The 17,548-nt window shown below is 42.2% G+C and overlaps 1 protein-coding gene across 11 annotated transcripts in view; it reads right to left on the reverse strand.

Annotated features, from left to right (window-relative positions):
• Positions 1-17,548, reverse strand: part of FAM184A (family with sequence similarity 184 member A) — a 111,258-nt gene that overhangs the window by 92,569 nt on the left and 1,141 nt on the right. The gene's annotated exons all lie outside the window — the stretch shown is intronic.

The following is a 17,548-nucleotide window of genomic DNA, read 5'->3' on the forward strand; positions in this document are numbered from 1 at the left end:
TGCATGAAGAGTCTGCTTTTTTCCTGACATACATTAATGGTGACCAAGTCAGTATTTCCTCTTGCTAGTTCAGAAGCTATAGTGGAAAACATGAAAGGCAAAGCAAACAAAGGCACTGGCAAGGCCATGGCTGAAGTAATAGCCCAAATAGTCTAATACAGATAAAAATAACATGAATGGGGCAGCTAATTGGCCTAGAGATTAGGATACCAGTAAGGACATCTGTGTCCCACCTGAGAGGATCTGGGTTCAATACCTAGCTTTGGCTCCTGACTCCAGCTCCCTGCTAATGCAGACCCTGGGAGGTAGCAGGTATTGGCTAAAGTAATTGGCTTCCTGTCATCTATGTGGGAGACCTGGATTGATTCCTGGCTTTGTCCTGGCCCAGACTGCCTCTGGGAAGATTAAAAAAAAATTTGAGAGAAAAAGGAGCACATGAATAGAAGAAAATGAAGGAGCAGGAAGCAAGGGGACAGGAGAATGGATAAAATCTGAAAAGGAGGGCCAGTGCTGTGGCCTAGCAGGTTAGGCCTCTGCCTGCAATGCTGGCAACCTATATGGGTGCCGGCTGGAGTTCTGGCTGCTCCACTTCCAATCCAGTTCCCTGCTAACATGTCCGGGAAAAGCAATGGAGGATCGCCCAAGTCCTTGGGCCCCTGAGCCCACATAGGAGACCAGGATGAAGCACCTGACTCCTGGCTTCAACCTGGTACAGCCCTGTCTGTTTCGGACTTTGGGGGAGTGAACCAGCAGACAGAAGCGTGCGTTCTCTCTCACGTGCTCTCTCTCTCTAACTCTGCCTTTCAAACAAATAAATAAATAAATCTTAAAAAAAATAGGGAGAACTGAAAGTTTAAGAAGTACATTCAATTAATAACTATTTCTAGAATATTTTCCATGCTGTAGAGTTGAGGACTCAGAGGAAAATACATATGAATAGCTCAAGTATAGAAGATCACAGAATCTGAAAAGGTCAAGAAATGGGAAAAGGATCTATTGCCACCAAGAACCACATAGGAGCTATCCAGACCAGGAAGCTGATGAAAGACCAACTATATTCAAAAGTAGCAAGTGGTCTGCAATGCCCTTCACTCTGGGAAGGCAACAAGGCTTAACACAGAAATTCAGAGGGCTGGTGCTATGACATAGTAGGCTAAGCCTCCATCTGAAGCACTGGCATCCCATATGGGCACTGGTTCAAGTCCTGGTGGCTCCTCTTCCAATCCAGTTCTCTGCTTATGGCCTGGGAAAGCAATGGAAGATGGTCCAAGTGCTTGGGCCCCTGCACCTGAGTGGGAGACCCAGAAGAAGCTCCTGGCTCCATATCAGCCCAGCTCCAGATGTTGCGGCCATCTGGGGAGTGAACCAGCAGATAGAGGACCTCTCTCTCTCTACCTTTGCCTCTGCCTCTCTGTGACCCTGCATTTCAAATAAATGAATGAATCTTAAAATTAAAAAAAAATATCAAGGGAACAGTGAAAGGAATTTAAGAACAAGCTGAAGAAAGTAAGAAGGCTGCAAAGGCCAGTGCTCTCTGGCCAAGAGAGACCTAGAGACTGGGTCACAGCAGCAGGAGCAAAGGTTCTGCAACAGCTTTGTTTGCAATGACTCTGTGTGACTTTTTCATGAGAGGAGAGGTTAGGATGTTCAAGGACCCATGGCAATGACTGCTGAGCAGGAAACAACAGAAGCAGTGTAGGGGCAAGAGCCAGTTGGCCTAAAGCTCAAGAATTATACTTACATAAGGGTGAGGAGTCATGGTTTCCAAGTGCAGAGAGCCGGAAAGAAGATGCCACCTATAAGACCGCTGATTGGTGAAATGTGGAAACTGAGCAGTGGTCACCCACGAAGGCTGCAGAAAAGCAATACCCTGAAGTGAGAGCCAGGTTTACTTTTCTATTAAAGTGAGATGACAGCATTTCATGAAGAGATGTGGCTGTGGAGAAGTTTGATCAGCATGGAATGAGAATTCTAGAAAGCAATTATAAAACTCTGATTGGTTTCCAGGAAAATAAAAAACACAGCTGCCCAGGGATAAGTCAGGGGACATGGTGGCCTGCATTTGGAACTAGGGTAGTCCAGCAGACAGGGCTCTGAGCCAGGGTGCAGGCCTGGCCATGCTTCTAAGACATACTCCAGTCTTCACACTTCAACCAACTGTGGATTTTTTTTTTAAAGATTTTGTTCTTTATTCCTTTATTTATTTTTATTCTTTTTATTCTTTTATTTTTTATTTTTATTCTTTTATTTTTCCATCTGCTGGTTCACTCCCCAATGGCCACATGGACAGAGCTGGGCTGATCCAAAGCCAGGAGTCAGGAGCTTCTTTTGGGTCTCCCGCATGTGTTTGGGGCCCAAGCACTTGGGCAGTCTTCCACTACTTTCCCAGGCCATCAGCAGAGAGCTGGATTGGAAGAGGAGCAGCTGGGACATGAACTGGCACCCATATGGGATGCCAGCTCTGCAGGCAGAGGCTTCATCTACTCTACCACAGTGCTGGCCCTTACAGATTTATTTATTTTTCTGAAAGGCAGAGTTATAGAGAATGAGAGACAGAGAGAGAGGAGAATCTTCCATCCCCTGGTTCATTTCCTAAATGGCTGCAACCGCTGGAGCCGGGGCAGATTGAAGCCAAAAGTTTCTTCTAGGTCTCCCACGCAGCTGGCAGGGCCCCAAGCATTTGGGCCATCCTCTGCTGCTTTCCTAAGCACATTAGCAGGGAGCTGGATAGGAAGTGGAGCAACCAGAACTAGAACCCTAGCCCATATGGGATGCCAGCATCAAGCAGTGCCGGCCTCAACTATGGCTCTAACGTAAGATTCCAAATATGTTGAGAGCGATGACCAAGGTTAGCCTTCTTACTCAGAACTGCACAATTTTGAGGAAGTTAATTCAGGTTATTTTCTGCAAAATTAACAAAAATATGAACTTCAAGAAGTTATATGATTATATAACATAATAAATGTGAAGCGCTTCACATAGTAACGCACAGGATAAATTGTGGTATATTTGTTTTTGTTGTTATTGATATGGTTCTCCTAAGAAATTCTGCACAGGGACCAAGACTGGTCAGTTTCACCAACTCCCATCTAGTGGCGAGAGCATAGCAGACAGAAGACCTAGAACACCGCTGGCCAGTGTTTCACTCAGAAGCCAGTGTTACACTCAGAAGACACTGAACATTAGGAGGTTTACCAAATGCTGCTCCAAGAATGTTCTATCTCTTGGGGCCAGCGCCACAGCTCACTTGGTTAATCCTCCGCCTAGGGCGCAGGCATCTCATATGGGCAGCGGTTCTAGTCCCGGTAGCTCCTCTTCCAGTCCAGCTCTCCTGTGGCCCGGGAAGGCAGTGGAAGATGGCCCAAGTGCTAGGGCCCTGCACCCGCATCGGAGACCAGGAAGAAGCATCTGGCTTTGGATCGGCGCAGCGCCAGCCGTAGCAGCCTTTTGGGGGGTGAACCAACAGAACCTTTCTCTCTATCTCTCTCTCTGTGTCTATAACTCTACCTGTCAAATAAAAAAAAAAAAAAAAAAAAAAAGAATGTTCTATCTCTCAGACTGCAAGCTCCTGAAGGACAGGCCGCGTGCCTTATCTGTGTGCCACACGGTACAGTCATTTACTACTCAAAATGTCTGCTCACCACTCTCCATGATGGAGTAAAACAGCACAAAGTTCTATATCTCACAGATGCTAATTCTCCAGGCTATGTCTAGCATAATATCTTTCCTTTTGGTAAATAAATTCTGTCAATTTTCTGTAAGTTATTTAGGTTTCATAAAATGTCATTTTCAAGAGAAAAATAAAAAAGAATTCCATATATCTGGAAAATAAGAGAATAATGATATTTTTATTTATGTTATGCATCATTTCAAGATGACAAAATATGCATAAATTTTGTATAAACAAATTAATAATTAAGTTAGAAAAGACAATTTGATTAGATGACTCACTTCAACACATCTTGCTGTACAATTTTAGTGTGCTTAACATTTGTCAAATAGCTATAATCTAGTTTCTGTTAAAGAAATTAAACAGGGGCCGGCGCCATGGCTCACTTGGTTAATCCTCCACCTGTGGCACCAGCATCCCATATGGGCGCCGGGTTCTAGTCCTGGCTGCTCCTCTTCCAGTCCAGCTCTCTGCTCTGGCCTGGGAGGGCAGTGGAGGATGGTCCAAGTCCTTGGCCCCTGCACCCGCATAGGAGACCAGGAGGAAGCACCTGGCTCCTGGCTTCGGATCGGCGCAGTGCCGGCCGTAGCGGCCATTTGAGGAGTGAACCAACGGAAGGAAGACCTTTCTCTCTGTTTCTCTCTCACACTGTCTATAATTCTACCTGTCAAAAAAATAAAAAATAAATAAAGCCTATCAGAGGATGTGCATAGGTTGTAGGCAAACACTATGTTGTTTATTAAAAAAAAAAAAAAAAAAGAAATTAAACAACGCAATTCTAAATTCTAAGACCATAAAATCCCACTTTCCTTAGTTACATGATTGCAGAACAGACTGCAACTGAAATCCAAGTGTGCATCCTCATTCACTGGTTTCCCCTACTGCACCCCAACTCCTCTTAGTTCACTCTGGAATCCCTGAGCCATCATTTAAATAAGCCAAACACACACATAATCCAAAACTAATGGTCTACATCCTCAGAATCCTATCCTTGGCCCATCCCTTCTTCAAGCCTGGCTTTCAGCCAGCGACAAGGTTTCTCTTCCAACAGAAGCTATGCTTTGTGTTCCATCTAACTCATCATGGGGCCTAAAAATGATTAAAGTATCCACTTGGCTGCCCAGTGTTGCCTTCTAAAAAGTACAACATGGCACAGTTGGGCAAATCTGTGTTCAAATCCCAGCTTTTCTAACAGTGTGGCCTACAGCAAATTACTTAACCCCTCTAACACTCAGTTCCCAGTGAAATCTAATAGCAACCTCATGGGACTATGGTAAGCATGAAATTAAATGTCATGAGAAAGTAGCATAGAATTGCAGCTCAAAAATGGCCTTTGCTATTATCATTCCAATCATGACTCTTCCCTCATAATGAAAAATGCCAGCAGTTTTTTAACTTGTCCTATTATTCCACTTCAATCACTCACATAACTCGTGCTAGTAACAAACCACCCTCTGGCACAAGCCCCCAACAGTGTAGATTTAGGTATGAGACCCACAAGCTCCCCTTCCATCCTCACCCTGCTATCATCTTCGGAGGATTCAAAAGTGCACAGGGAATTCAAAATGCTGTTCAGGTCCTTGGGATTCTTAACCCTAATAACATTTTCCCCCCTAAACATTTTCAAGACTGCACCCTGAATCTTATTATTCTACCTCAAAATTCTTAACATATCCCATTCCCATACAACTCCTTGCCTTCACCCCTCCACCTCTAGGTATTACCTTTCATATACTCCAATGGTCTTCTCAATCCCCTAATTTGCTTTTAATCTACTTAGCTCCCTCCTGGCTTCACTTATTTCCTTTTACAAAAAAGAATAGTAGACTAACCAAATGATTATGCTGAAGCTTCTTAAAAAGATCTGAGAGAAGGCAAGACAAAGAGAGAGAGAAACATAGAAAGAGAGAGAAAAACTTTCCATCCAGTGCTTCACTCCCAAATGCCTCAACAACAGAACTGGACAAAGTTTAAGTTGGGAGTCAAAAACTCAACTGACATCTCCCAGGGACCCAACTACTTCATTCATCACCTGTGTCTCCCAAGGTCTACATTAGCAAGAAGCTGGAACTGAGGGTAGAGCTGGGAACCCAACACTGACCCTTAGACATGGATGCAGGTGTCCCAAGCAGCATCTTCATCACTATGCCAGGCACCAGCCCCTTGAAGCTATTTAACTCTCATAAAATCCATGTCTTTTCCTACAATTTTTTTTGACAGGCAGAGTGGATAGTGAGAGAGAGAGACAGAGAGAAAGGTCTTCCTTTTGCCATTGGTTCACCCTCCAATGGCCGCTGCGGCCAGCGCACCGCGCTGATCCGATGGCAGGAGCCAGGTGCTTCTCCTGGTCTCCCATGGGCTGCAGGGCCCAAGCATTTGGGCCATTCTCCACTGCCTTCCCAGGCCACAGCAGAGAGCTGGACTGGAAGAGGAGCAACCAGGACAGAATCCGGCGCCCCGACCAGGACTAGAACCCCTGCCCATATGGGGTGCCGGTGCCGCAGGAGGAGGATTAGCCAAGTGAGCTGCGGTGCCGGCCCTATAATTTTTTAGACAAAACTCAAGCTATAGATTAATACTAATAACCTGCCTAATTCTCTCTTGGGCATGCCAAACAATTGTCCTCTTCTCAAGACTGATTAGAACTTTGCAGAAAACTGTGAAACATTCAGACAGATACCAAATATCATGTCTAATCTCTTAGGACAACCACAGTTCTTACTGATTCTTTCATCTGTCCATGATCATCTCATCTCACCTTCTTTCCTCTTGAACTCTCCCAAATGTTTTGTTTCTTTGAAAACATATTTGGCAGTTACAGAGAGACACACACAAGATACACACACACACACACACAGAGGGAGAGACAGAGAGAGAGAGAGAGAGAGAGAGAGAGAGAGAGAGATGTTCCATCCATTGGTTCACTCCCCAAACAGCCACAAAGCAAGGGTCATGCAAGGCTGAAGCTAAGAGCCCAGAACTCTATTCAGGTCTCTTACATGGTTGACAGGACACCAAGCACTTAGGCCACCTTCTGCTGCATTCCCAGGCACATTAGCAGGGAGCTGGATTGGAAGTGAAGCAGTTTGGAACTCAAACCAGCATTCATATGGGACACTGGCATCGCAGGTAGCATCTTAACCTGCTATGCCACAATGCCAGCCTCCCATATTTTAAAGTCTCAACTAACCTTTTTAATTACCAGTAATATACTAAAGACTTTTGCATTTTGTTTCTCCTGTTGATATCTCCCTTTGATGCAAAGCATAAAACCAAATCTTGCCAAGTACTTCTGCTTGGATATACATAGCCATCTCAAGCTTTCTGAGCTTACTATCTTTCCCATCAATTCCACTTCTTTCTTGAGATAACCATTCTCCAAAATGGCCCCCAGTGATCCCTGTCTCTTTGGTATTCAAATCTTTGTGTAATCATCTTCTCCATTCTACCAACTGAACAGGGCAAGTAACTTGAGCTTGATAGTCTTGATACTTTCAATAAAGTAGAATGCAGCTTATCTACCCAACGTATACAGAGAAAGACAGAGGACACAACCATCTACAGCTGTGGACAACTCAGAGTCACAAACATCAGCAAATACTGGATGGACAGATAAAGCTGGATCACACAATTTTGCAGAGAGCTATATACATCCCTGTGTTACTCTTCTACTACTTTTTTTTTTTAACTTTTATTTAGCAAATATAAATTTCCCAAGTACAGCTTATGGATTACAATGGCTTTTTCCCCCCATAACTTCCCTCCTGCCCACAACCCTCCCAACTCCCGCTCCCCTCTCCCATTCCATTCACATCAAGATTATCTTTATATACAGAAGATCGATTTAGTATTTATTAAGTAAATATTTCAACAGTTTGCACCCACACAGAACATAAAGTGTAAAATACTGTTTGAGTACCAGTTATAACATTAATTCACATTGAACAACACATTAAGGACAGAGATCCTACCTGAGGAGTAAGTGGACAGTGACTCCTGTTGTTGACTTAACAAATTGACACTCTTGTTTATGGCATCAGTAATCTCCCTAGGCTCTTGTCATGAGTTGCCAAGGCTATGGAAGCCTTTTGAGTTCACCGACTTCGATCTTATTTAGACAAGGTCATAGTCAAAGTGCAGGTTCACTCCTCCCTTCAGAGAAAGTTACCTCCTCCTTTGATGGCCTGTTATTTCTACTGGGGTCTCACTCGCAGAGATCTTTCATTTAGGTTGTTTGTTGTTGTTGTTGTTGTTGTTGTTTTTGCCAGAGTGTCTTGGCTTTCCATGCCTAAAATACTCTCATGGGCATTTCAGCCAGATCCAAATGCCTTAAGGGCTGATTCTGAGGCCAGAGTGCTATTTAGGACATCTGCCATTCTGAGTCTGCTGTGTATCCCACTTCTTATGTTGGATCGTTCTCTTCCTTTTTGATTCTATCGGTTAGTATTAGCAGACACTAGCCTTGTTTATGTGATCCCTTTGACTCTTAGACCTATAAGTATGATCAACTGTGAACTGAAATTGAACACTTTGACTAGTGAGATGGCATTGGTACATGCCATCTTGATGGGATTGAATTAGAATCCCCTGGCACATTTCTAACTCTACCATTTGGGGCAAATCAGCTTGAGCATATCCCAAATTGTACATCTCCTCCCTCTCTTATTCCCACTCTTATATTTAACAGAGATCACTTTTCAGTTAAATTTAAACACCTAAGAATAATTGTGTGTTAATTACAGAGTTCAACCAATAGTATTAAGTAGAACACAAAAAATACTTAAAGGGATAAAGTATTAAGATGTACATCAACAGTCAGGACAAGGGCCAATCAAGTCACTCTTTCTCATAGTGTCCATTTCATTTCAACGGTTTTCCTACTACTGTTGTAAAGACTTTCCACAAAGTTAGAGGTTTAAGGCAATATAAACTTACTACTCTTGCATCTCTGAAGGTCAAAAGTCTGAAAAGAGCTTTACTGGGCTAAAATCTGGAGGCTCGCTGGGAGAAATCTGTTTCCTTGCCTTTTCCGGTTTCTAAAGGCCACCTGCATTCCCTGCAATAGATGGTGTACTTCTAATCTCTCATCTCTCTGACGCTGACTCTTCTGCCCCTCTCTGAAGGAATCCCTGTGATTCTGCTTGCCCCAACCAATAATCAAAGATGATCTCCCCAGATCAAGACCCTTAACTTCACCATATCTGCAAATGTATCTGCAGACACTTCACACAGGGATTAGGATGTGGAAATTTTTGTGGTGGGCCTTTACTCTGCCACAGTGTAGTTTTAAATGTTCTCTAATAACGTGTCCCAATCCCAAAATAGGAACAGAGAAAGTGAATGACTAGGGTGACCCAGGAATGAAGATCTGATACACACACACAGAGTCCTAAAGAGAGCAATGTTAAAGTGATGGGCTTGGGGGCCCATGCTGTGGCAGGGCAGGTGGGGCCTGAGTCCCATATGGGCCCTGGCTTGGGTCTCAGCTGCTCCACTTCAGATCCAGCTCTCAGCTGTGGCCTGAGAACGTGGTGGAGGATGGCCCAAGTCCTTGGCCTTTTGCACCCACGTGAGAGACCCAGATGAAGCTCCTGGCTCCTGGCTTCACCTTGGACCAGCTCTGGCCATTGCAGTGAAACAGTGGATGGAATACCTCTTTCTCTACCTCTCTCTGCCTCTCTATAACTCTGTCTTTCAAATAAATAAATAAATCTTTTAAAAAATAATAAAGTGATGGGCTTGGTTTTAGATCAAATAATTATTTATTCAAGGACAGTTAACTTTTTTAACTCACTCATGACCACAGAGTACTAACACCTGAACTCCTTTTTAGTCAGTATTTTCTGGTATCAGTATGTAGACAGATATGAATATATACTACCGTTAAAAACACTGAAAGCTGACATTCTTCCAGGTCACTGAAGGCAGGCAGGCATGTGTCAGGACAGAAAGCAGTGACACTGACTGCCTCAGACATTCTGTATCTGAATAAATCATTTTTAAAAAGACGTTTTCTGTATGCTACACAAGGTTAGTACAGAAACACCCAACCAAAAGTGCTTAGCCACAGACTGTGTAGGATTTCTAATTACATGTATCTTCTGGAAGACAGAGGCTTTAACAAAACCAGTTTCCACGCTGACAGTTTTTGTGGAGAAAAAAGTAACTGCGAACATTAAAGGAAATGATGAATATAAAAGATAAGACTTCATTTACATTAAATCAATGTTACATTTTAAAAAATTTTGCTCTATGCCCTAGAATAATTTCTACATTATTCCTTCTTCTGCCCAGGGCAACATGGCAGATTCAAGCTCACATTATGAAGACTACAATCACAGATATGGTGGGACTCAGACTGTAATTTTATCCCATGCTCATTAGTATAGGGCAGCTGCTTGATGACTGGCAACTCACACAAAAGGTGCACAGTCCCACCCCCACTCTCCTTTCCAGCACACTTATCTGAGGGTGTTTGGGAGACAATAACAGTGTGAGAGTCACACTCATGCGAGGGTGTCGAAGGTGGTAATAAAAGTCACAGTCACACAGGCTGTGACAACCAGCTGACAAACCAGAGCAGGGCTATGTAAACAACAGATGAAAAATTCTGCTTCCATTTTTAGATACAGCCAATCCTCTCTATCCGTGGACTCCACATTCGTGAATTTGCCTACTTGCTAAAATTTAAAGGCAACCCAAAAAACGTAACATTCACAGTGTTTTAGAAAAGCTGTGGCTAATTGTGATCCTTATTGCCAGGAATCCAACTATGTATTTCCCCTAGCACACAGAATATAATTACTATGAACGATAAGAATTGGCTGTTTTATTTTATTTTTTATTTGACAGATAGTTAGATAGTGAGAAAGAGAGACAGAAAGAAAGGTCTTCCTTTGGGATCATCCCCCAGATGGCCGCTACAGCTGGCACACCGAGCTGATCCAAAGCCAGGAGCCAGGTGCTTCCTCCTGGTCTCCCATGCAGGTGCAGGGCCCAAGCACGTGGTCCATCCTCCACTGCCTTCCCAGGCCACAGCAGAGAGCCAGACTAGAAGAGGAGCAACTGAGACTAGAACCTGGCGTCCACATGGGATGCTGGCGTTGTAGGTGGAGGATTAACCAAGTGAACCATGGTGCAGGCTCCTAGAATTGGCTGTTTTATTTTTTAGTCTACCTTTACTTTTCATAGCTTTGGTCCACAAAAGTGCGGATTGTATCTCCCTCTAAAGCAGAAAATACAGGGATGGAGTGGACATTTGTCTAAACAGTTCATGGTCAGTTATTGGTTCAAGTTCTGCCTACACCCCTGATTCCAGTTTCCTATTAATGCACACGCTGGGAGGAACAAGTGACAGCTCAAGTAGTCGGTCCCTACCACTTGAGATGTGGAAGACAGTTCTTGGCTCCTGGATATGGCCTGACCCAGCCCTGGCTGTTCCAGACACCTGGGAAGTGAACCAGTTGATGGGAGATCTCTGTTCATTTATCTCTATCTCACTCTTTCCCTACTTTTCAAATAAATGAAAATCATATATATATACATATATATTACATAAATATATAATTTGTGTGTGTGATGTGTGCTTTACATGTGGATACACACACATTTTGTTACAGATTATGTCAAAAGAGACTGAACCAAGGGAAAGGGGACTGGAGAGTGGGTAAGGACTGACATTCACAGATTGTCTCTCTCCCACACAAATGATCTCATTTAATCATTCTGTCAGCTAGGATCCATCTATCATTCCCCTTTTACAGATGAGGCCACAGGCAATGCAAAGTGAAAACAAAGAGGATCTGCAGGACTCACTGACCCACACCTCTTTGCCACATGATGGCCACTGCTGCCTCACCAGGCCATCTGGCTCTGGGAACGGGGCTCCTTGGTCTGCCCAAGAAAAGCTGGTCCTGGTCCTACTACAGACACTCACAACTGGATTTTCTTTTACCCACTTCTACTGTCTCACTAAATAGGTTACAGACATATAAAACTTGAAATGAAGCAACAGAAGCATCAGGCCCTATTAAAGAAGTTAGAAGGCACAGCAGAGTTTCCTTATTCAAGAAAATGATACAGAAGTTCAATCCTGAAAGCACAAAACTAAGCAAAAAAAGTTGCCCAAAATTTAAAACACATTTAAAATTTGTTCAAATTAATTACTGGTAAGTATGTTGTAATTAATTTATATGACAAATATAATATAATTACATTTTCTCAAGTCTACTGAAAAATATATGATCCTAAAGGAAAAAGTAAGCTAATAGAAATAAACAATTAATAGCATCTAGCACAAGCAAATGTTTCATGGACTAGGCATTCAACAAATTTACGAAACACATGGATCTATATGCTCTATGTTAGTCATATCAAATTATATTTTTTATTACTCAAAATAGATCATGAAACGCACAAACTCTCTCTCTCTCTCTCTCACACACACACACACATCTCCCCTAATCATACATGCTTTGTTTGTTTGGTGTTTCACTAGATAAAATACCTAAGAGTTGGACTACTATGCATTTTGATAATGAAATGTTTTCTGAAAGAAATGAGATTTAATTAAGAATGTACTTAAGGAAGAACAAAATGAGAAATGCAAAAATAGATTGAGCATCCCTAATCTGAAAATGTGAAATACTTCCAAACCCAAAACTTCTAGGGGGCCAACATGACACCACAAATGGAAAATTCCACATCTGATGTCATGTGAAAGGTCACAGTCAAAACACATATGTGGGGGCCAGCGCTGTGGCACAGCAGATAAAGCCACCACCTGCAGTGTCAGCACCCTATACGGGTGCCAGTTCTAGTCCTGGCTATTCCACTTCCGATCCAGCTCTCTGCTGTGGCCTGGGAAAGCAGTGGAAGATGCCCCAACTCCTTGGGCCCTTGCACCCACATGGGAGACCCAGAAGAAGTTCCTGGCTCCTGGCTTCAGATCAGCACAGCCCCGGCCATTGCAGCCATCTGGGGAGTAAACCAGCGGATGGAAAACCTCTCTCTCTCTCTCTCTCTCTCTCTCTCTCTGTGACTCTGTCTTTAAAATAAAAAGATAAATCTTAAAAAAAATTCTTTTTTAAAAAAAGTCATTAGAAACAAAACAGGTAGAGAGTGGAATGGATAAAAATTGTAAACTTTCAAACTTACTGCCTTCAGGAATGAAGTATAAACAACAATCCAGTTAAGAAAGCATGCTGTTGAGGAAAAACATTTAAAATATCATAGTAGTAACTTTCACACCAAGCATGACAGTTATTCTGAGTCTGCAATGACTAAAGCTGTTAATGAAAACATGAAAATACTATGACATTTATCTGAGTTATACACACAAAAAACAGCTCTGTTAAAAAGTTACCAAACCACTGTTATGAAATACACAACTTATAAATTCAGATTTCTACAGAGGAAGGGAAAGGCATGTTGGTTTCCCTGTTACAAAAAACAACTGTCTTTCAGATGGTAAGTGAAATATAGTTTCAACCTGGAAAAAAAAAATCACCAAATCACTAATAATAGAAAGAAGGTAGGGGTGGTGTTTGGCCCAGCAGTTTAAATGTCACTTGGGATACTTGCATTCCATATCAGGGTGCTTGGTTTCCAGTCCCAGCTCTGCTTCCAATTCCAGCTTCCTGCTAATGTATACCACAGGAGGCATCAGGCTATGGCTCAAGTATTTCAAGTACTTGGGTCTCTGCTCCTGGCTTCCACCTGTCCCAGCTCAACTACTATGGTCATGTGGACATTTGAAGAGTAGCCTAAAAATTGGAAGAATGGTCTCTCTTCCTCAAACTTCTTAACAGAAGTTACATGAAATATAAGACACAGTCTCTATAGCTTGGAAACTTACTAATAAGTTAGGGAAACAAAGAATATTTATAAACTAGTTGCAAATTTGTATTATTTACATCAAATAAGAAATGAACATTATAATAACTCTGTGTTTGTAAAGTCCAACAAGAGCTAGATGGTCAGGCTAGGTTTTGGTAGAAGGGCCATAAGCTGGGTACTAAAAGTCAGCTTAATGTGCACAGCACAGAGAATACAAATTATTCTCTGCTGTTTGGACATTTCTATCTTATAGTAGTTAGGTTTAAGTTATAAGTGAACTGAACCATATCAAAAGAGATATTACCTAAAGAGACATTCAATAAGCAGCTAGCATCAGGCTATTAACAGTTTCTCTTGAGAAACAAAGATAATAGAAATCACATTCCAAAAAGCAGTCTCAAAAATCTCAAAGGAGGCAGTTTAAAGAAGGAGCGTTGATGTGTGTCACCTCCTAGCTCCCCAGGTTAGTGACAAGGAGCTTCAAGATTTCCTTGGTGAGAGCTATAGTAACGATGGCCCATGCCTTCCAGAGAGAAGGGTAGAAGGTGCTTGTGCTATGCCTAAAGTTTAGGGAAAAGGCTTTGAGGGAACCACTTGAAGACAATATTGACTTGGCACCTAATTCATTCCTGGAAAATCTCTGAAGGATCAGAAACTGGAAGAAAAGGCAAGAGAGATGGCTAAATTGGGACCACCACCAGAGTTTATGCAAAGAATGAGTGCCCCCTCTGGACCCAGTGTGGGTCTTATGGGAGAGAGACAGAATAAGCCATGTTGAAGTACATGGGTCCATCCAAGAGGGTAACTTGCAGTTTGAAGAGATCTCAGCAAAAGGAAGATGATGGTACTTCCAGCTGCATGAGGCTAAGGAAGGAGCAAGCAATAACCCAGAATACAGATGCACTGCCATCATCAAGGAATATGAGGTGAAAATCTCAATCAACTGTGGTGAGAGTTGGAAGATCTGTAAGTAAAAGAACAAGCTTTAAACATCTGCCAAGGCTACAAGAACACTGAGGCTCAATTACCATCTACCTTCAAAGTTAAAGTTTTTTGCTCCTCTTTCCTCTCTTCCCTTCTTTCTTGCCCAACATGAGACAGGTCAGAAACCAGGACTGGCAAGACAAAAGAGGAACAGCAGAAAAGCCAGGTCAGAAGAGAAAAAAAAATAGTGATGCCTTTCTCCCCCAGTTACTGGCTTCCTCCCACCTCCCCACCCCCACCTTGGAGCAGACAGCGCTAGAGCTGGCCTGGGGCAGAAGCTTCATTTTTAATTCAGGTTTGGTCAGTGGATTTTATTTATTGTTACTGGACATTTTAATAATGAAACTGAATTTTTTATGACTTAGTAACTGGAGCACAATTTGTATTATCTAAGAGCAACCAGAAAAGTTTGTTCATTCATGGCAGAGGGGGAACCAGCTTCACAGAGTCAACTGAAAGGGACAAAAAGGGGATAAAATGGGGGGAAGGAGGGGATAAACTGAAAGTGACAAAATAAAACTGTTTGTAGTTACATCCCACAAGTCATGCTTTCCCAGCTAATGTACTCAAGGGTCAACAAAGTGGGGAATACAGAATTACACAAGGGTGGTTTTGTAAAACTGAACCTACCCAGCTTCTCTGTCCGTCCTGAGATCATTCATCCATTACCAGTTCCAGAAAGTTCCAACAATGTGACTCAAGAATCTATTACACATTCTTAAAACCTGACATGAGTGACCTAAATATGATCCACCCCCTCTAAAAGACAAAGACTATTTGCTCCCTGCTATATCTCTAACACTTAGCAAAGTCTCCCTTACGTAAAAGGTAATTGAAGAACTTCTGTTCTCCCCACTGTGAGAAGGCTCCTATGTTATACTCTTAATAAACAGAATGAATAGATATGCACACAGCCACACTCCCTTTTAATTAGTTAATAGTATAGGAGTCATACTATATGCAAAATTATACCCAGAATACTTTCACCCTTACGCTTCCATAGCCAGTCTAATCTCTGAAACACGCACAGTATCTTTCCAGTACTATTTCACAACAATATAGAATGTGAAATCTTTACAACTCAACATTCAAATACTAGAAAAAATACTATATATATTTTTAAAGTGTTTAGCAGAAAGCTGTCAAAATAAAGATAATGGCATATGTGTATGCAAGCAGAATATTTTTAAAATATATCAGCCATATTTCACTAGTACCCTGTTGGTACATCTTTTCAGGGACAGCCTGATGAAGAGCTTACTATGTGCCACTACAACTCTCTAAAATAGGTCGGTCAGGAAACTGAGGATCAGGGTTTAGTGATCTATTTGAGGTTAACACTACTAATAAGCTGTGAAGCAGGCTTCAAACTCAAGACAGTGTGTCTGATTCCCAAGGCATGCTCTTAATTCTACTGCTATGACAATGCAGAAGAGTTGACTGTTATTGTCTCCTTTCCAAAAAAAATAAAGCCCTATTTTAATGACTGTCTTTATAAAAGGAAACATCCAATTCTGAAATATAAGCTACTGTCAAATTCCAACCATAAAGTCAGTAACATACCTCTGCTGAAATGCATTTATTAATATACTCTTCATGACTGAAAATTCTATATAGCAGAACCTGGTAATGTTTGTTTCTTCTTCTCTCTCTCTCTTTCTATCTCCCTATCTCTATCTTTATTTCTCTTTTTTATCCATGTACACATGATACTGTGCTTGTGGTCAGTATTTATAATAAGTGCATATAACTGGTAAATTTGACAATTTCTAAAATGGTGCACAAGGCAAGCAGGTCCTCTTGTGTGTATTCAGAAACTTAAGGATGCTAACTGCTAATCAGTGCTATTGTCAGACTCTTAGTAAACAGAGGCAAGTGACACAAGTGGCAGAATCCCCAGCTATTTCAGCATAGTAAACATTGGTCACCTGGCATGATTTTTGCCACCACCCCATCCCCTAAGCCCCACACTGTCCTGAGAACATTAGGTAACATCTGTAAACATGTTTATTGTCACAACAATGTGGGGAGAGATGGGAGGGCTACTGGCATCCACTGGGTAGTGCAGGATCTGCTAAACATCCTATAGCACACAGGGAAGCCCACCAATGTCCAAATATCCAAAATGCCCAAAATGTCAGCAGCGTGACATTTAGAAATCCTGATATACAGGATTAAATGTCTGCAAAACTTAGCAGAGGGGATGGAAAGAGTGTTGAGAAACTGGAACTACGAACAGTAACTGGAGAGTCCAAGCAATACTCAGTGAGGTTTAGGTGCAGCACCCCACTGCTGAGGGGTGCACTGGCAGGGGGACAGCCTCCTGCTGTCTCATTAGATTTAAGGAGAGAACTTCTTCCCTCCACCAGTGGTGTTGAGTTGTTTGATTCTGATGAAGCAGCAGGAGATTTAAAAAGCATAGGTAGAAAGGGGGAAACTTTATGAAGAGAAGAGAAACAATTTTTATTAAAGAGTACACAGTCCCACTAGGAATTCAGAGTTTCTAGTGTTTACAGAGGACTCTCAAGGGTTACGATCTAAAATTAGAACAGTGCCTGTCCACAACAGAGAAAATCAGAATAAGTAAATATTCATGTGTTTCTTTCTGGAAGCACATTCTGAAGATCAAACACCAGTGCAGGAAGCCTGGCTGTTAGCCCCCAAGTGTGTAAATGTTCTGTCATTGCTTCTTAGACTTTTCCTTCCTCTGAGCATAGGGACCCGCTGTCACAAGAAAGAAACAGTAAAAACTGGACAGGCGGCGACCTCCCGGATGGTGCTGACAAAGCAAAAACAAAAAAGAGATTCACCAAGCGTTGCTTGGATTTGCACAGTTTAGTTGTACTGCCTTCTACTTGCACCTCTTTTTTTGCACTTCCTTTAGTTCTGTCTGTATTCAGTCCTTTGTTTTCTTTCTACCTCCCATCAATTACATCTCTTTCTTAAAATCGTTTTACCTTGACTCCCGTTTCCTCCCCTTCCTAACGTCTTAACTCACTGTCTCAAAAGTGCCAGTGAGCAGTGACACTATACAATGAGAATTTTGGAGTTGGTCGG

The sequence above is a fragment of the Lepus europaeus genome, chromosome 3, assembly GCF_033115175.1.
Source record: "Lepus europaeus isolate LE1 chromosome 3, mLepTim1.pri, whole genome shotgun sequence".
Taxonomy (NCBI): Eukaryota; Metazoa; Chordata; class Mammalia; order Lagomorpha; family Leporidae; genus Lepus; species Lepus europaeus.